Source organism: Triticum aestivum, chromosome 3D (assembly GCF_018294505.1).
Source record: "Triticum aestivum cultivar Chinese Spring chromosome 3D, IWGSC CS RefSeq v2.1, whole genome shotgun sequence".
Lineage (NCBI taxonomy): Eukaryota > Viridiplantae > Streptophyta > Magnoliopsida > Poales > Poaceae > Triticum > Triticum aestivum.
In genome coordinates this window covers 570,341,143-570,361,967 of record NC_057802.1, presented here as the reverse complement: position 1 = coordinate 570,361,967, position 20,825 = coordinate 570,341,143, and positions in this window count along the sequence as shown.

Here is a 20,825-nt window from a genome sequence, read left to right as displayed (position 1 = left end):
TTACAAGGTTATTTCATTCATCCACACAAATCCCCTCACTTATTGGGTAATTAGGGACATACATAGTTGGATAAGTACGGCGAAACCCAAAAATCCCCTTCGCTCGCTTCGATCGGAATTCTGACGCTTCTAGAAGTGCGATAGCTTCCTCTCTGGCTCTCCCGCCCTTACCGAAAAGGGTTACCAACCTCTTTATATTATAAAGCAAACATCATCACATACATCTAAGCGAGCCGAACAAACACACACCACCACGACACACACCGAACACACCCAAGGCTAGATACGAAGGTGCCGAGCACCATCACACCAGTCGGACACAACCAAGCAAACATAATACGAGCTACGAAGAACCACTTGGAGCCACCGAGGGGGTGAGATGGACCATGACGAAGCAAGGACTCCAAGATGGTGCCTCCCAGAAGGGTACGACCACGGATAGCCGCCACCGTCCGATCCGCAGATCAAGTTTTCACCCGGAGCGACGCAAGGGGTGGGAGCACCGCGACGGAGCCTTCAAGAAGGATACGACGTCCACGGACGCCACCACCGACTGTCAGAAACTGGGCAAGTGATGAACCCCGGTGCTCGCACCCCGCCGACACACCCCTGCTCCGCCAACCACCCGCAGCCACGTCCCCCGCGAAACCATGGCTGCTCGTCCGCACCTGAGACGCAGGTTCCGCCCCCGAACGCCACGCCTCCCGCCACCAGGGCCGCCGCCCAACATCCAGACACCCCCAAGACCATCCAAAGAGATCAACTTTGCACCAAAGGAACACCACTGACCGACGAACCGCAACATACATCCTGCCTTGAACATCGCCGGAGCTGCGACAACCAACATGCGGCCGGGGAAAGGGGGAGGTGGGGCAGAGGACGCATCCGGACCGGCACACCCCAGTGCCAGTGACGGGGGCCCGAGCACGTCGGCGCCACCCATCCCTCCAGCTAGCCTCCCCACCGGACACACCCCTATGCAGCCCCACCTCGGCGGCCGACGCAGCACGGCGCAAGGCCACCGGCGCAGACCAGACCATCGGCAAGGGGGACCCCAAGTACAGCCGCCGAACGCCAAGAATACTCACCGGGGAGGCCATCTGCCCTGCCGCCGTCGTCCAGCCGGCGGGACGACTGAATCCCGACCAGCGCGGCCACCAGCCACCGCCGCTACGCCTCCACCACCACCAGCCGAGGCCACGGTAGGGGCGGACGCCCACAGCCCACGCCGTCCGTGGCCCTCGCCGGCAGGGCCCAGATCTGGCCGAACGCCGCCGCCGGAGCCCTCCGCGCACCACCTCCGCTGCAGCCCCTTCACGCTGCCGCCCACAACTCGCGTCGCCGCCGCTAGCTGCTGCCGCCACGCTGTGCCGCCGCCCGACCCAGAAGCCCGTGCCTGCCGGACCGAGAGGAGGAAGGAGAGGGCCCCGCCGCCGCCAGCACTGGCCGGGCTTTGCCCGCCAGTACGTCGAGGCGACGGCGAGGGGAGGGAGGCTCGAGGAAGGGGGGCTGGGGTTTCCATCGGGCGCTCGCGGGAGCACCTCGGGAGGGCCCCATCTGGGTCTGGGCGGGCCGGCGGCGGGGATGTCATCGGCATGGATTCCGGGAGGCAGGGGAGCGGCGATGGGAGGGTGGAGGCTGGCGGTAGTAGTGCCGCCCTGCTGCAGCGTAGCCGGCGGGGCTTTACGGGCCCGATTTGGGCCTGGACGGGCCAGGGGTGTTGGAAATATGCCCTAGAGGCAATAATAAATGGTTATTATTGTATTTCTTTGTTCATGGTAATTGTCTATTGTTCATGCTATAATTGTGTTATCCGGAAATCGTAATACATGTGTGAATACATAGACCACAACGTGTCCCTAGTAAGCCTCTAGTTGACTAGCTCGTTGATCAACAGATAGTCATGGTTTCCTGGCTATGGACATGGGATGTCATTGATAACGGGATCACATCATTAGGAGAATGATGTGATGGACAAGACCCAATCCTAAGCATAGCATAAAAGATCGTGTAGTTTCGTTTGCTAGAGCTTTTCCAATGTCAAGTATCTATTCCTTAGACCATGAGATCGTGCAACTCCCGGATACCGTAGGAGTGCTTTGGGTGTGCCAAACGTCACAACGTAACTGGGTGACTATAAAGGTACACTACGGGTATCTCCGAAAGTGTCTGTTGGGTTGGCACGGATCGAGACTGGGATTTGTCACTCCGTATGACGGAGAGGTATCTCTGGGCCCACTCGGTAATGCATCATCATAATGAGCTCAATGTGACTACGGCATTAGTCACGGGATCATGCATTGCGTACGAGTAAAGAGACTTGCCGGTAACGAGATTGAACAAGGTATTGGGATACCGATGATCGAATCTCGGGCAAGTAACATACCGATTGACAAAGGGAAATGTATACGGGATTGATTGAATCCTCGACATCGTGGTTCATCCGATGAGATCATCATGGAACATGTGGGAGCCAACATGGCTATCTTGATCCCACTGTTGGTTATTGACCGGAGAGGCGTCTCGGTCATGTCTGCATGTCTCCCGAACCCGTAGGGTCTACACACTTAAGGTTCTGTGACGCTAGGGTTGTAGAGATATGAGTATGCGGAAACCCGAAAATTGTTTGGAGTCCCGGATGAGATCCCGGACGTCACGAGGAGTTCCGGAATGGTCCGGAGGTGAAGAATTATATATAGGAAGTCCAGTTTCGGCCACCGGGAAAGTTTCGGGGGTTATCGGTATTGTACCGGGACCACCGGAAGGGTCCCGGGGGTCCACCGGGTGGGGCCACCTATCCCGGAGGGCCCCATGGGCTGAAGTGGGAAGGGAACCAGCCCTTAGTGGGCTGGGGCGCCCCCCATGGGCCTCCCCCCTGCGCCTAGGGTTGGAAACCCTAGGCTGGGGGGGCGCCCCACTTGACTTGGGGGGTAGGTTACCCCCCTTGGCCGCCACCCCCCCTCTAGATGGGTCTTGGCCGGCGCCCCCCCTCCCAGGGGGCCTATATAAAGGGGGGGAGGGAGGGCAGCAACATTACAGCCTTGGGCGCCTCCCTCCTCCCCTGCTACACCTCTCCCTCTCGCAGACGCTCGGCGAAGCCCTGCCGAGATCCCGCTACATCCACCACCACGCCGTCGTGCTGCTGGATCTCCATCAACCTCTCCTTCCCCCTTGCTGGATCAAGGAGGAGGAGACGTCGCTGCACCGTACGTGTGTTGAACGCGGAGGTGCCGTCCGTTCGGCACTCGGTCATCGGTGATTTGAATCACGGCGAGTACGACTCCATCAACCACGTTCATTGGAACGCTTCCGCTCGCGATCTACAAGGGTATGTAGATGCACTCCTTTCCCCTCGTTGCTAGTATACTCCATAGATGGATCTTGGTGAGCGTAGGAAAATTTTAAAATTCTGCTACGATCCCCAAAAGTGGCATCATGAGCCAGGCCTATGCGTAGTTACTATGCATGAGTAGAACACAAAGTAGTTGTGGGCGTTGATGTTGCCAATTCTTCTTGCCGCTACTAGTCTTATCTTGTTTCGGCGGTATTGTGGGATGAAGCGGCCCGGACCGACCTTACACGTATGCTTACGTGAGACAGGTTCCACCGACTGACATGCACTAGTTGCATAAGGTGGCTAGCGGGTGTGTGTCTCTCCTACTTTAGTCGGAACGGATTCGATGAAAAGGGTCCTTATGAAGGGTAAATAGAAATTGGCAAATCACGTTGTGGTTTTACGTAGGTAAGAACCATTCTTGCAAGAAACCTGTACAAGCCACGTAAAAACTTGCAACAACAATTAGAGGACGTCTAACTTGTTTTTGCAGCAAGTGCTATGTGATGTGATATGGCCAGAAGATGTGATGAATGATATATGTGATGTATGAGATTGATCATATTCTTGTAATAGGAATCACGACTTGCATGTCGATGAGTATGACAACCGGCAGGAGCCATAGGAGTTGTCTGTATTATTTTGTATGACCTGCGTGTCATTGAATAACGCCATGTAAATTACTTTACTTTGTTGCTAAACGCGTTAGCCATAGAAGTAGAAGTAATCGTTGGCGTGACAACTTCATGAAGACACAATGATGGAGATCATGATGATGGAGATCATGGTGTCATGCCGGTGACGAAGATGATCATGGTGCCCTGAAGATGGAGATCAAAGGAGCAAATGATATTGGCCATATCATGCCACTATTTGATTGCATGTGATGTTTATCATGTTTTGCATCTTATTTGCTTAGAACGACGGTAGTAAGTAAGATGATCCCTTATAATAATTTCAAGAAAGTGTTCCCCCTAACTGTGCACCGTTGCGAAGGTTCGTTGTTTCGAAGCACCACGTGATGATCGGGTGTGATAGATTCTAACGTTCGCATACAACGGGTGTTGACGAGCCTAGCATGTACAGACATGGCCTCGGAACACACGCAATACACTTAGGTTGACTTGACGAGCCTAGCATGTACAGATATGGCCTCGGAACACGGAGGACCGAAAGGTCGAGCATGAGTCGTATAGAAGATACGATCAACGTGGAGATGTTCACCGATCTTGACTAGTCCGTCTCACGTGATGATCGGACACGGCCTAGTTAACTCGGATCATGTTTCACTTAGATGACTAGAGGGATGTCTATCTGAGTGGGAGTTCATTGAATCATTTGATTATATGAACTTAATTATCATCAACTTAGTCTAAAATCTTTACAATATGTCTTGTAGATCAAATGGCCCACGTTGTCCTCAACTTCAACGCGTTCCTAGAGAAAACCAAGCTGAAAGATGATGGCAGTAACTATACGGACTGGGTCCGGAACCTGAGGATCATCCTCATAGCTGCCAAGAAAGATTATGTCCTAGAAGCACCGCTAGGTGAAGCACCAATCCCAGAGAACCAAGACGTTATGAACGCTTGGCAGCAGCGTGCTGATGATTACTCCCTCGTTCAGTGCGGCATGCTTTACAGCTTAGAACCGGGTCTTCAAAAGCGTTTTGAGAAACATGGAGCATATGAGATGTTCGAGGAGCTGAAAATGGTTTTCCAAGCTCATCCCCGGGTCGAGAGATATGAAGTCTCCGACAAGTTCTTCAGCTGTAAAATGGAGGAAAATAGTTCTGTTAGTGAGCACATACTCAGAATGTCTGGGTTGCACAACCGCTTGTCTCAGCTGGGAGTTTATCTCCCGGATGACGCGGTCATTGACAAAATCCTTCAGTCGCTTCCACCGAGCTACAAGAGCTTCGTGATGAACTTCAATATGCAAGGGATGGAAAAGACCATTCCTGAGGTATATTCAATGCTGAAATCAGAGGAGGTGGAGATCAGAAAAGAACATCAAGTGTTGATGGTGAATAAAACCACTAAGTTCAAGAAGGGCAAGGGTAAGAAGAACTTCAAGAAGGACGGCAAGGGAGTTGCCGCGGCCGGTAAGCCAGTTGCCGGGAAGAAGTCAAAGAATGGACTCAAGCCTGAGATTGAGTGCTTTTATTGCAAGGGAAGTGGTCACTGGAAGCGGAACTGCCCCAAATACTTAGCGGACAACAAGGCCGGCAACACAAAAGGTATATGTGATATACATGTAATTGATGTGTACCTTACTAGTACTCGTAGTAGCTCCTGGGTATTTGATACCGGTGCGGTTGCTCATATTTGTAACTCAAAACAGGAACTGCGGAATAAACGGAGACTGGCAAAGGACGAGGTGACGATGCGCGTCGGGAATGGTTCCAAGGTCGATGTGATCGCCGTCGGCACGCTACCTCTGCATCTACCTACGGGATTAGTTTTAAACCTCAATAATTGTTATTTAGTGCCGGCTTTGAGCATGAACATTGTATCTGGATCTCGTTTAATTCGAGATGGCTACTCATTTAAATCCGAGAATAATGGTTGTTCTATTTATTTGAGAGATATGTTTTATGGTCATGCCCCGCTGGTCAATGGTTTATTCTTGATGAATCTCGAACGTGATGTTACACACATTCATAGTGTGAATACCAAAAGATGTAAAGTTGATAACGATAGTCCCATATACTTGTGGCACTGCCGCCTTGGTCACATTGGTGTCAAACGCATGAAGAAGCTCCATGCAGATGGACTTTTGGAGTCTCTTGATTATGAATCATTTGACACGTGCGAACCATGCCTCATGGGTAAGATGACCAAGACTCCGTTCTCCGGAACAATGGAGCGAGCAACCAACTTATTGGAAATCATACACACCGATGTGTGCGGTCCAATGAGTGTTGAGGCTCGCGGAGGATATCGTTATGTTCTCACTCTCACTGATGACTTAAGTAGATATGGGTATGTCTACCTAATGAAACACAAGTTTGAAACCTTTGAAAACTTCAAGGAATTTCAGAGTGAGGTTGAGAATCAACGTGACAGGAAAATAAAATTCTTACGATCAGATCGTGGTGGAGAATATTTAAGTCACGAATTTGGTGCGCACTTAAGGAAATGTGGAATTGTTTCACAACTCACGCCGCCTGGAACACCTCAGCGAAACGGTGTGTCCGAACATCGTAATCGCACCCTATTGGATATGGTGCGATCTATGATGTCTCTTACCGATCTACCGCTCTCATTTTGGGGCTATGCTTTAGAGACTGCTGCATTCACTTTAAATAGGGCTCCGTCGAAATCCGTTGAGACGACACCGTATGAATTATGGTTTGGGAAGAAACCTAAGCTATCGTTTCTAAAAGTTTGGGGATGCGATGCTTATGTCAAGAAACTTCAACCTGAAAAGCTCGAACCCAAGTCGGAAAAATGAGTCTTCATAGGATACCCTAAGGAAACCATTGGGTATACCTTCTACCTCAGATCCGAAGGCAAGATCTTCGTTGCCAAGAACGGGTCCTTTTTGGAGAAAGAGTTTCTCTCGAAAGAATTGAGTGGGAGGAAAGTGGAACTTGATGAGGTGATAGTCACCCCTTCCAAACCGAAAAGTAGCGCAGCGCGGGAAGATGTTCCTGCGGTGCCTACACCGACTGGGGAGGAAGTTAATGATGATGATCATGAAGCTTCGGATCAAGTTACTGCTGAACTTCCTAGGTCCACAAGGACACGTTCCGCACCAGAGTGGTACGGTAACCCTGTCCTGGAAATCATGTTGTTAGACAACGGTGAACCTTCGAACTATGAAGAAGCGATGGCGGGCCCGGACTCCGACAAATGGCTAGAAGCCATGAAATCCGAGATAGGATCCATGTATGAAAACGAAGTATGGACTTTGACTGACTTGCCCGATGATCGGCGAGCCATAGAAAATAAATGGATCTTTAAGAAGAAGACAGACGTGGATGGTAATGTGACCATCTATAAGGCTCGACTTGTCGCTAAGGGTTATCGACAAGTTCAAGGGGTTGACTACGATGAGACTTTCTCACCCGTAGCGAAGCTGAAGTCCGTCTGAATCATGTTAGCAATTGCCGCATACTTTGATTATGAGATATGGCAGATGGACGTCAAAACAGCATTCCTTAATGGCTTCCTTAAGGAAGAATTGTATATGATGCAGCCAGAAGGTTTTGTCGATCCTAAGAATGCTGACAAAGTATGCAAGCTCCAGCGCTCAATCTATGGGCTGGTGCAAGCATCTCGGAGTTGGAACATTCGCTTTGATGAGATGATCAAAGCGTTTGGGTTTACAAGAAAGTGAGTGGGAGCTCTGTAGCATTTCTCATATTATATGTGGATGACATACTATTGATGGGAAATGATATAGAATTCTTGGAAAGTACAAAGGCCTATTTGAATAAGTGTTTTTCAATGAAAGACCTTGGAGAAGCTGCTTATATATTAGGCATCAAGATCTATAGAGATAGATCAAGACGCCTCATAGGTCTTTCAGAGAGTACGTACCTTGACAAGATATTGAAGACGTTCAATATGGATCAGTCCAAGAAGGGGTTCTTGCCTGTATTGCAAGGTGTGCAATTGAGCACGGCTCAATGCCCGACCACGGCAGAAGATATAGAAAAGATGAGTGTCATCCCCTATGCCTCGGCCATAGGGTCTATTATGTATGCCATGCTGTGTACCAGACCTGATGTAAACCTTGCCGTAAGTTTGGTAGGAAGGTACCAAAGTAATCCCGGCATGGAACACTGGACAGCGGTTAAGAATATCCTGAAGTACCTGAAAAGGACTAAGGATATGTTTCTCGTTTATGGAGGTGACGAAGAGCTCGTCGTAAAGGGTTACGTCGATGGTAGCTTCGACACAGATCTGGATGACTCGAAGTCACAAACCGGATACGTGTATATTTTGAATGGAGGAGCAGTAAGCTGGTGCAGTTGCAAGCAAAGCGTCGTGGCGGGATCTACATGTGAAGCGGAGTACATGGCAGCCTCGGAGGCAGCACAGGAAGCAGTCTGGATAAAGGAGTTCATTACCGACCTAGGGGTGATTCCCAATGCGTTGGGCCCGATGACTCTCTTCTGTGACAACACTGGAGCTATTGCCCTTGCGAAGGAGCCCAGATTTCACAGGAAGACCAGGCATATCAAGCGCCGCTTCAACTCCATTCGTGAATGTGTTCAAAATGGAGACATAGATATTTGTAAAGTACATACGGACCTGAATGTAGCAGATCCGTTGACTAAACCTCTCCCTAGAGCAAAAAACATGATCAACACCAGGATGCAATGGGTGTTCGATTCATCACAATGTAACTAGATTATTGACTCTAGTGCAAGTGGGAGACTGTTGGAAATATGCCCTAGAGGCAATAATAAATGGTTATTATTGTATTTCTTTGTTCATGGTAATTGTCTATTGTTCATGCTATAATTGTGTTATCCGGAAATCGTAATACATGTGTGAATACATAGACCACAGCGTGTCCCTAATAAGCCTCTAGTTGACTAGCTCGTTGATCAACAGATAGTCATGGTTTCCTGGCTATGGACATGGGATGTCATTGATAACGGGATCACATCATTAGGAGAATGATGTGATGGACAAGACCCAATCCTAAGCATAGCATAAAAGATCGTGTAGTTTCGTTTGCTAGAGCTTTTCCAATGTCAAGTATCTATTCCTTAGACCCTGAGATCGTGCAACTCCCGGATACCGTAGGAGTGCTTTGGGTGTGCCAAACGTCACAACGTAACTGGGTGACTATAAAGGTACACTACGGGTATCTCCGAAAGTGTCTGTTGGGTTGGCACGGATCGAGACTGGGATTTGTCACTCCGTATGACGGAGAGGTATCTCTGGGCCCACTCGGTAATGCATCATCATAATGAGCTCAATGTGACTAAGGCGTTAGTCACGGGATCATGCATTGCGGTACGAGTAAAGAGACTTGCCGGTAACGAGATTGAACAAGGTATTAGGATACCGACGATCGAATCTCGGGCAAGTAACATACCGATTGACAAAGGGAATTGTATACGGGATTGATTGAATCCTCGACATCGTGGTTCATCCGATGAGATCATCGTGGAACATGTGGGAGCCAACATGGGTATCCAGATCCCGCTGTTGGTTATTGACCGGAGAGGCGTCTCGGTCATGTCTGCATGTCTCCCGAACCCGTAGGGTCTACACACTTAAGGTTCGGTGACGCTAGGGTTGTAGAGATATGAGTATGCGGAAACCCGAAAGTTTTTCGGAGTCCCGGATGAGATCCCCGACGTCACGAGGAGTTCCGGAATGGTCCGAAGGTGAAGAATTATATATAGGAAGTCCAGTTTCGGCCACCGGGAAAGTTTCGGGGGTTATCGGTATTGTACCAGGACCACCGGAAGGGTCCCGGGGGTCCACCGAGTGGGGCCACCTATCCTGGAGGGCCCCATGGGCTGAATTGGGAAGGGAACCAGCGCTTAGTGGGCTGGGCCCCCCCCATGGGCCTCCCCCCTGCGCCTAGGGTTGGAAACCCTAGGGTGGGGGGGCGCCCCACTTGACTTGGGGGGTAAGTTACCCCCCTTGGCCGCCGCCCCCCCTCTAGATGGGTCTTGGCCGGTGCCCCCCCTCCCAGGGGGCCTATATAAAGGGGGGGGGAGGGAGGGCAGAAACATTACAGCCTTGGGCGCCTCCCTACTCCCCTGCTACACCTCTCCCTCTCGCAAAAGCTCGGCGAAGCCCTGCCGAGATCCTGCTACATCCACCACCACGCCGCCGTGCTACTGGATCTCCATCAACCTCTCCTTCCCCCTTGCTGGATCAAGAAGGAGGAGACGTCGCTGCACCATACGTGTGTTGAACGCGGAGGTGCCGTCCGTTCGGCACTCGGTCATCGGTGATTTGAATCACGCGAGTATGACTCCATCAACCACGTTCATTGGAACGCTTCCGCTCGCGATCTACAAGGGTATGTAGATGCACTCCTTTCCCCTCGTTGCTAGTATACTCCATAGATGGATCTTGGTGAGCGTAGGAAAATTTTAAAATTCTGCTACGATCCCCAACAATGGGTGGCCTGGTATGCCCTGCTGCTGCGTGGCCGGCAGGGCTTTACGGGCCTGATTTGGGCCTGGCCAGGCCTGGGGTGGCCTGGTATGCCCTGCTGCTGCGTCCGGAGGGCGACCGCGACGGTGCCGGAGACTCGGGCCTCCCGCACGACGGCGGTGGAGGTAGTTCCCTCCCGCATGGCTCTGGTGCTGCGGCTCCCGTCGCCTCGTGCGTCTCTCTCCATCCTCTTGGTCTCGTAGTGGTGATCTCAGTGAGGCAGCGTGGGTGGCGTCAAGACCACGGTGGCGCATGCTGGTAGGCGGCGAGGTGGCTGGTTGGCTCCGACCTGGCCATGTCGTCGCCGTCTATATTTCTACCTCACGCTAGGTAGCTGCTTTAGGACATGCACAATGGTTCTATCTTAGGAATGCCACGTAGGATAAATGATGAGGTGAAGAGAGAGAAATCATAAGAGAAGACAAGAGATGATCTCTTATTACAATATGTCTCACCATGTTTTTAAGAATAGCAAGTTATTGAAGATAAGGCTAAGAGATGACCCATTGTAAACATGTTTTTTGTCATCTCTAAATTACATGCAAGACTTAAAATAAGACTATCTTATGTACATACCCTTACGTCATCCCTGCATGCTGGCCACCGCAGCTCACGAACGCGTCGTCCACTTCCCCTAGATAGCAGCTCCTCGGTCCTCTGTCCTCACCCACTGGTCACCCATGCGCATTGGTCCCTGGTTGCCTCTGATGTCTCCTAAGGGCATCTTCAATGCAGACCAGTAAACCTCCCACAATCGTCCGGACCGTCCTGTGTGAACCGCGGAAGCCATCCAACGCGGTCCTATATCGTTCCGGACGCGATTTCTCCCGCAAAATGAAGACAAAGTTGGGGGAGGTTTGCGGGAGTCTGGACACGCGAAACATACGAATCCGACATCCCAGGCCCGCCCAAAACCCTTCCCGAACCCCGCGACTCCATCCTTCTCATTTTCTCTCCTTCTTTATTTCTCTATTGCCACCGCCGTCGCTGCACCACCCTGGCCACGACGCCACACCCCTGCCGGAAACCTGCGTCTCCGCCACCTCCGGCAATCTAGCAGGGCTCCCCGCCGCTTCTCCTCCTTCTCCGTTCAACCCCCTATCCTCCGACCGCCCCGTCAGGTACCATCCTCTACCATGCTCGACAACTGTTCAATGAATTGCTGGAACTGAAAACAGTTGTCCATTTTATTTTGTAGCAATGAATTCTGATTTGGGGTATATATACGAGTAGTATGTTGAGTCCTTCGATGGCTTGTCGGAGGAGGAGGAGTACTCCGATGAGACGGCGATGATGCAGGCAGTCATTGAAGACACAGAGCGTGCGGAGGAGCATGTTCTCAATTTCAAGGGCTCGAGCAAGAGTCATCGAGTGCTCAGCCGCAACAGGGCGCGCGGGCATTTGACACTGATGGCCGACTACCCTGCGGAGGAGCATGAAGGACTAGCTTGTCAAGATATGCGTGGAGGAGTCGATGGGCGCCACCACCCTCGTCACCAGTAAGGGCAAGACGAGGGGCATGCACATTGGGGCAGCGTTCGCGGCCGATGCAGCCTGGCGCGCAGCGGGGAAGGAAGCCTAGCGGCTATGCGGCAAGCGGCGGCTAACCAGGGCTGTCAAGACCCCTACAACCTCTTCTGCCACTGGAAGGACCATATCTCCGACAACACCGGCAGCGGCGACTGTGGTCCTACCGACCATGGCGGCCACACATACGAGGTTACCGTTGCCTTGAGGAAGGGAAATCCGAATCGACGATTTTCCTTCCTCAAGGAGAATCCCTGCATCGACCTTCACGGTAGTGCAGGAGCAGGATGCAGGTCCCTCCTTCTTGCCTCCCTCCTCCTTCCGGTTGCCGACGGTGGATGGTATGATGGGGGGTGCGCGTGGCTGGAGAGGCTATTTTCCTGGCGAATTTTGGGGGTTCTGGACACGTGGCAATCGCTGGTGGTTGTCGGAATGGCTGCGGACAACCTCGTCTCAGTAAAGCAAGCCCTCTTCTTGATGACATCGATGTTCTCATGGGAGCCCATGGCCCATCTCTGGACAATGACTAGCCTGTCAGGGGTGGCATGTTAGGGCTACGCGGCGGCGCGGTGCTCATGTTGCCACTCAGGATCTGCAAGGCTGGCATGGCAATCGTGGCGGTGTTGGGCTTCATCAGGAGGGGCACGTTTATGTGCGAGAAAACTGTGTACTCAAATGTGATGGGAGTGTTGGCTACGACCAGCAAGACCATAGATCTGATACTAATGCAAGTGCAAGGCTGGCAGTCACAGCGGTGGCAGCCTCCGTTGGATGTAGTAATTTGCTCATATTTCCAACAATCCAAAAACCTGATCGTAGGCAATTTACTCCGAGTGATTTTTCTGCGCCTCTGAAGCCGCCGACCTTTAAGCGGGCGCAATATAAGAGGTGCCGCACGAGAGTAGTCTACTAGTTTCAGACTATGTGGTGGTATGACGCCACCAAGGGCAAGCCCGAGGGCGATCTTAATCCAGCACAGCTGGAAGCTTTTGAGAAGATCGATACTCTCTTTAAAGGCGCTCTTCTGAGTGTTCTTGATGAATCCATTGTGGATTCGTATATGTCGTTTGACAACGTCAAGGACATGTGGGCTGCGCTCGAGGCCAAGTTTGGTGCCTCGGACGCCGGCTGTGAGTTGTACGTCATGGAGCAATTCTATGACTACAATATGACTGATGAGCGCTCTGTTGTACAGCAGGCTCATGAGATACAGTCTCTCGCAAAAGACCTTGAGTACTTCAGGTGTGTGTTGCCGGACAAATTTGTTGCCGGAGGCATCATTGCCAAGCTTCCACCTTCGTGGAACAATTTTGCTACTTCCCTGAAACACAAGAGACAGGAGTTTTCCGTTGCGGATCTCATTGGTACTCTTGATGTTTAAGAGAAGGCGAGAGCAAAGGACACACGTGCTTGAGTTGCTGAGGGAGCTTCTAGTGCCCACATGGTATAGAAGAAGAACTTCCAGCCCAACAAGTTAAAAAACAACAAGAACAAAACTGAGGGCAAAGGCAAGTTTGATACAAAGAACAAGCCATCACATTCTACAAACTTAAGGAAGAATTCTCATAAGAAAGGGAAGGGACTTTGCCATGTCTGCGGTGATCCTAATCACTGGGCTCTGAAGTGTCCTAACCGCTTTGAGGAGCGCGAACATGAGAAGAGCGGCAAGTCCGCTAATGTTGTCATCGGTGATACTGATATGAAGGAATCTGGGTACGGTATTCTTCCTACCATCCTTTCAGTATTTCAATCTCCTGATTGGTTAATTGACACCGGTGCCAATGTACATGTTTGTGCTGATGCCTCCATGTTTTCTTCTTACCAGGTCACAGGGACTTCTCCCGTGCTGTGTCATGACCGGTATTTCAATAAAATAATTATTGAGAGACCAATCCCTTTTACGGACCAGTAAGGAAGAATTCCTTCTCACTGGTAGACAATATCTTGGTCACAGAAGAAAAATACCAGGAGTACTGAATATAATACAAAGTTGAGCGGAGGAAGCCCAACAATTATTACATGCACGCCGATAAAACAAGACGGGTGATTGGGTGGCATACTACTAACTCACGATAATAACGGTGGCGGAAATATCACCACGAAGCGAGTGATATGACTCCTGAAGACTACAGCTCTTCGAGCGTCGGAGTGAGGCTCGAGGAGACTTATTGCGGGTGGCGGAAGCGTATATAATACAAGTGACCAATATCCGGTATCGCGCAGGACTGACTGGGACTCCTCTAGGCGTCGGACGCGCTATCAAACTCTTCATCCAAGAGATGGCCTTCGTCAACATCTGGCCAAATCAACAAGCCAGGTGAGTACTATGAAAGTACTCGCAAGACAGTTCGGACATAAGATATAACAAATGTAAACATGAAGCATATGAACAATTTAACCAGTGCGATCAGACATAGAGATAATAGTTACTGGGTGCCAAGCGAGGGTCTGAATGACGCCTCGAGCGGAAACTGCAGAATATTAATACTGGTACCAAACGAGTGTCTGAAAGACTCCTCGAGCGGAAAATGCAGAATAGTAATACTGGTGCCAAGCGAGTGTCTGAAAGACTCCTCGAGCGGAAAATGCAGAATAGTAATACTGGTGCCAAACGAGTGTCTGAAAGACTCCTCGAGCGGAAAATGTAGAATAGTAATACTGGTGCCAAACGAGTGTCTGAAAGACTCCTCGAGCGGAAAATGCGGAATAATAATGCCACAGTCGGGCGTCGGGGGGACACCACATAAAGGGCTTATATTTAAAGTAAGAAACAAGAACACGCCACAGTCGGACGTCTGCGCGACGTCACATAAAGGGCTTATATTACAATTCAATAGTTTGGGAACATAAATTACCACAGGAATAACAAATAAACTGGATTTACCACTTGAGCTTGTTCACTGGGGATAGGTTTTCACGCGGATAGATATGGATGTACTGATTACAATACTTAGGTCATGGATACGATGATTTGGAAAAGATTGACTCTGCAGAGTTTGTACTTAACCACAGCCAACGGATTTCAGTAGTCACGGGGACTAGTTCCGTCTACGTTCTTTTGGAAGAAACACGTCTAACCAGTACACACCCATTCAACCTTCCGAAGCCAGGGATCACCCTCGGCAACGTTCAAGAAAAACCTTGAGACGGGGAGGCTACAACCTCGCGTAGCATGGGATCAAATTTCTATACGCGCGCTCTAAGGGGGTGCCCCCCCTCTCGGTCCCAACCGGAAACACCCATGCCCCCTGACCGGATGACTGGCTTTAATCCTGGGCCAAGGTACCATCATCCCGGCCTCTCTATTTGGTGTGTACACAGAAAGAGGTTACCAACTTACTAAACCGCATCCTGGCAAATGAAACATGTGGTAGCACGGAAGGGGAAAGAACGATAACGTGACTCCGTCCACGTTAACATCAGAAATAGTCGGATGACGCAAGGCTGGTATGCTACAACAGTACCACCTTGCTGCCCTTTCATGTCACCACATGATTAGGCCATCTCTCATCAGAGACCATCGCAACTATGGAACATGCGGGAAAAGAACGATAACATGACTCCGTCCATGTTAACGTCGGAGAAAGTTGGATGACGCAAGGCTGGTATGCTACGACAGTACCACCTTGCTGCCCTTCATGTCACCACATGATTAGGCCATCTCTCATCAGAGATCATCGCAACTTTGGAACATGCGGGTGGTTGCCTTACAAGCAACGAGGTATTTATCGACACTCACATGCCATGCACAAACCTTCACATGAACATGCAAAACATCTGCCATATCAAACGTTCAAACATGCTTGCCTGGTTCGGAGAAGTCGGAGTCTAGCTCGGCGAAGTTCGCGGCTCCTTCACCTCTTCCGGAACCTACGGCAATCACGAAAACTGGTACTAACGTGAAAACCAATGGGTGCACAGAAACTTCTCCAAATATTTTTCAAATAAATCCTATAAAAAACTAGACAAAATTTTAAGACTGTCAGAAAAAGAATCACTCAAAAATCCCTTTTCATTTAAAAGTTATAAAGGTTTCTGTCCAGGGACTTATCTGTAATGAAACAGAGAACTTCCAGGGTTTAAACTGAGAAAACAGAAAACGCTTCGGTTGGAAATGCGCAAGCTCAAGAGGGAAAGCGTATTTGCCCGAAGGCGCCAACAGAAAACGGTTCGAGGGGGAATAAAACAGAGGCTGACACGCGGGGTCCACATGTCAGGTTTGAAAAGCTCGCCGGCGCCCGAAGACTGCGGTGGACGCCGGCGTCGAACCGCGGCGAGTTAGGAGGATCGGAGGGTACCAAGAGCTTCAGCGTCTTCTTCTGCGTCGGTGGGTGGTGGACTCGACCAACGGGGAGCACCACGTCGACGGCAACACTTTCTCCGGCGGACGGCGGCTCGGGTGAGGATGGGGAACTCCGGTGGAGGGCTGCAAACTTCGAATTGAAGCGCGGGTCAGAAAGAGGGATGCATGGTGAAGCTACTGGCAAGAGAAAGGAGGCGGAGTTGCACACACGGGGACGAATCGAGCTGGATCCCGTGGCGGGTCGCGGCGGCCGGAGTCGAGGAAGGAGACCTCCTCCGGGCTCTTCCAGTGGCTAGGCGTGCTCTAGGGGGAGTGCAGGGATGGTGGGTGCTCGAGTTGAAGCTCGGGGCCTCTATTTATAGGCGGATCGACGGGGTGGCCATGAACGGAGAATCTCCAGCGAGCGATTACGGCGGTGCAGTGGATTGGCAGGAGGTTTGAGTGGCTAGGCAGCATCAGTGGAGGTTACTGGAGTCATTCCACAGCTAAACGGAGTTGGTCTTGGCGTAATGGCGTCGGTCCACGGCGAGGTGACCGCACAGGCTTGACGGCGGCAGAGAGCGCGCTCTGCGCCCTGCGGTTCACGACGAGGGTGGCAGCGCGTTCGGGGGAGTGGAAGGCCACGCGGCGAGCTCCGGTGGTTTGGGCGGCGCTGGGTGGCGTCGTCGGCGCCGTGTCTCCCGCTGGCTTCCGCAATGCCGCCGCCGGCGTCGGTCACGGGGCGGCGCACCTTCTCCTGCTCGTCGCCGACGCCCGCAAAGTGCCAGGCGTTCGTGCGGTGCAGGAACAAGAGGGAGGGGACGAGGAGCAAGGCGACATCGGGGCACTGTCGAGATCGACAACCCTCTCTGAAGAAAACGACAGCAAGCCACTGACTGAATTTCTGAAACTCTGAACTTGACAATGACCATGCACTGCAGGTGTTCGACAGAAGGATTTGGCTATGAGATAAATTTTTCTGGGGCTGTAATTTGGTGAGATGACCACTCAATGCACCCAGAGGCTGCCTGATTTTACTTGGAATTTTTGGAGAAAGTTTTGAATGAATTTCACCAAATTTGACAAATCTGGTCCAAACTTGCAGCAAGTGTAGTTTGAAAATTTTGAACTGAAGCCCAGTGGATCTTCATGGATCTAGGTTGAGGGTTCAAAGGAGTAGAAGGGGAAAAAGGTTTGGGGGCAAAAATCAAGACAGAAAATGGAGTTCCTTTGTAAAACTCCAAGTGCTAGAAGAGAAGACAGAAATTTATTTGAATAAGATTTAAATGGAAAATAGATATATGGGAGGTTCAACTTGCTGGATTTTATGCCAAGCATGATCCAAAGGTGAGGGAAGGGTTAGGAGAGAGTATTTGCACTAAGGCCATGGCAAGAAGGAATTGTTGAAAGTGGCAAAGAATTATTCCAAAAGCCATAGTGCAAATTTCAAAGAGATTTTCAAAAGTTATTTTCCCCAAATGAAAAACATTTTGCCTTGAGTCCAAAAGAAAAGCAAAAACCTCCAAGACCATAGACAGATCTTGGGTGAATCCAAATAAATCTTTTGCCATAAAAAAAAAGTATTTGAAAGGGGAGGGTCCTCTTGAAGAAAAATTTAAATCACTCCCCTCAAGTCAAATAAAAATCTTTTTGAAAAATCCAAATAAAAACTTTGGTGTCACAACACCTACCCCCTTAGGAAAAATCTCGTCCTCGAGATTTCTGCCGATCCTCAAATAGATATGGATACTCTGTCCGGAGGAAATCTTCCCTTTCCCACGTAGCTTCATCCTCAGTGTGGTTGCTCCACTGAACCCTGAAATTTTTTGTCGTTTTCTGACGGGTCCTCCTTTCATACTCTTCCAAAATCTTTACTGGTCTTTCCCTGTAGGTGAGATCTGGTTGCATATCAATGTTCTCATGAGGTACATGCTTCTCCGGGTTACTCACACATTTCCTCAACTGTGAGACGTGGAATACGTCATGGACGTCTGACAACTCCTTGGGTAGGTCTAGTTGGTAGGCTACCGTGCCTCTTCGTGCCTTTACACAAAATGGTCCAATAAATCTTGGGGCTAGCTTCCCCTTAATTTTGAACCGTTGCAGACCCCTCATAGGAGATACTCGGAGGTATACGGAATCACTGGGTTCAAAGCTGACCTCACGATGCTTCTGATCATAGTAGCTCTTTTGTCGGCTCTGTGTTGTCTTGAGTCTGTCCCTGATTTGTTTAACTTTCTCCTCAGCCTCTTTAAGCATGTCCGGGCCGAAGATACGGCTGTCACCTGTTTCTGACCAATTCAGTGGGGTACGACACCTTCGTCCGTATAATCCTTCAAAGGGTGCCATTTGCAAGCTGGCTTGGTAACTGTTGTTGTAAGCAAATTCGGCATACGGTAAACTCTCTTCCCAACTGGATCCATAGGTGAGCACACAGGCTCTTAGCATATCCTCTAGGATTTGGTTTACACGTTCCGTTTGTCCATCGGTCTGAGGGTGGTACGCTGTACTGAAAGCTAGTTGCGTGCCCAGAGCTTGTTGTAGGTGATCCCAAAACTTGGAGACGAATTGGGTGCCTCGGTCTGATATTATAGTCTTTGGGACTCCGTGCAAGCAAACTATACGGGCGAGATAAAGTTTGGCCAATCTTTGTGTGGAGTAGGTAGTCTTCACGGGAATGAAATGAGCAACCTTGGTTAGTCGGTCTGTGATGACCCATATGGCGTCATTCCCACGTTGTGATCGGGGTAGTCCGACGATGAAATCCATTCCTATTTCATCCCATTTCCACTCCGGTATCCTGTTAGGTTGGAGTAGCCCTGCTGGCTTTTGGTGCTCGGCCTTGATGCGCTGACATGAATCGCAACAAGCAATGAATGTGGCTATATCTCTTTTCATACCGTGCCACCAAAATCTTTCCTGAATGTCCTTGTACATTTTGGTTCCTCCAGGATGGATCGAGTATGGAGCGGTGTGGCTCTCCGTCAAGATCTGTTGCTTGAGTTCCTCAATGTTAGGTACGCAAAGTCTGTCTCTGTACCATAATGTTCCTTCACTGTCTGTGACGAACTCTGAAGTCTTACTAAGATTCATTTTCTTCTTTATACCTTCGATGTTGGGATGTCCCTGTTGAGCCTTCTTAATTCGCTCCACCAAGGTGGGTCGTATCTCTAGGTTTGATACGGTGCCCTCAGAGACTAACATCATGTTGAGCCTAGCGAACTCTCGCTGAAACTCAGGCCTCAAGTTTTGCGGACCGTCATTGTCCGGGCTGGGGTTTCGACTAAGAGCATCGGCCACTACATTTGCTTTCCCTGGGTGGTAGTGAATACCGACATCGTAGTCCTTGACCAGTTCCAACCAGCGTCGTTGACGTAAATTCAGCTCTGGCTGTGTGAAAATATATTTGAGGCTCCTATGGTCCGTATATATTTCACAGCGATTTCCCAACAGAAAGTGCCTCCACTCCTTGAGTGCATGTATGACTGCTGCTAGCTCCAATTCATGTGTTGGGTAATTTTCCTCATGTTTTCGCAGCTGTCTGGAGGCATATGCGACAACTTTGCCATCCTGCATTAGTACACATCCGAGACCTTTTCGGGACGCGTCACAATACACTTCAAAGATCTTGTGTATGTCTGGCACAGTTAAGACCGGTGCGGTTGTCAGCTTCTTCTTGAGTTCTTGGACGCTCTGCTCACATGCTTCCGTCCATACAAATTTCTTGTCCTTCTTGAGCAACTGTGTGATAGGTTTTGCCACAGTGGAGAATCCTTCAACAAAACTTCGGTAATATCCGGCCATTCCCAGGAAACTCCGCACATCAGTAACGTTGGCGGGTGGCTTCCAGTCTAGTATGGCCTTGACTTTTTCTGGGTCTACGGCCACGCCTTCTTGGTTCAATATATGGCCTAAGAAACCAACTTGTCTTAGCCAAAATTCGCACTTGCTAAATTTGGCGTACAACTGATGTTTCCTCAATTCTCCCAACACAATTCTGAGGTGCTCAGCATGCTCTTCTGGTGTCCTTGAGTAAACCAGAATATCGTCAATGAATACCACCACAAATTTGTCCATGAATTTCATGAACACTTTGTTCATGAGGTGGACGAAATATGCGGGGGCGTTCGTTAGTCCAAAAGGCATCACTGTAAACTTGTATAACCCATATCTGGAAGTGAATGCTGTCTTGGGGATATCTTCTGTCCGTACCTTCAGTTGATGGTATCCTGATCTCAAATAAATCTTTGAAAATACCTTGGCTTGTGCGAGCTGGTCAAACAAATCATTTATCCGTGGCATCGGATATTTGTTTTTGATGGTGACCAGGTTGAGGGCTCGATAGTCTATACACAGTCTCAGTGTCCCATCCTTTTTCTTGGAGAACAACACAGGCGAACCCCATGGTGAGGAGCTGGCTCGAATAAATCCTTTGTCCAATAATTCCTTTATCTGCTTCTTCAACTCCACCAATTCGGAGGGTGCCATTCTATAAGGCTTCTTATAGATGGGGGCGGTGCCAGGTGCTAGTTCGATGCTGAAT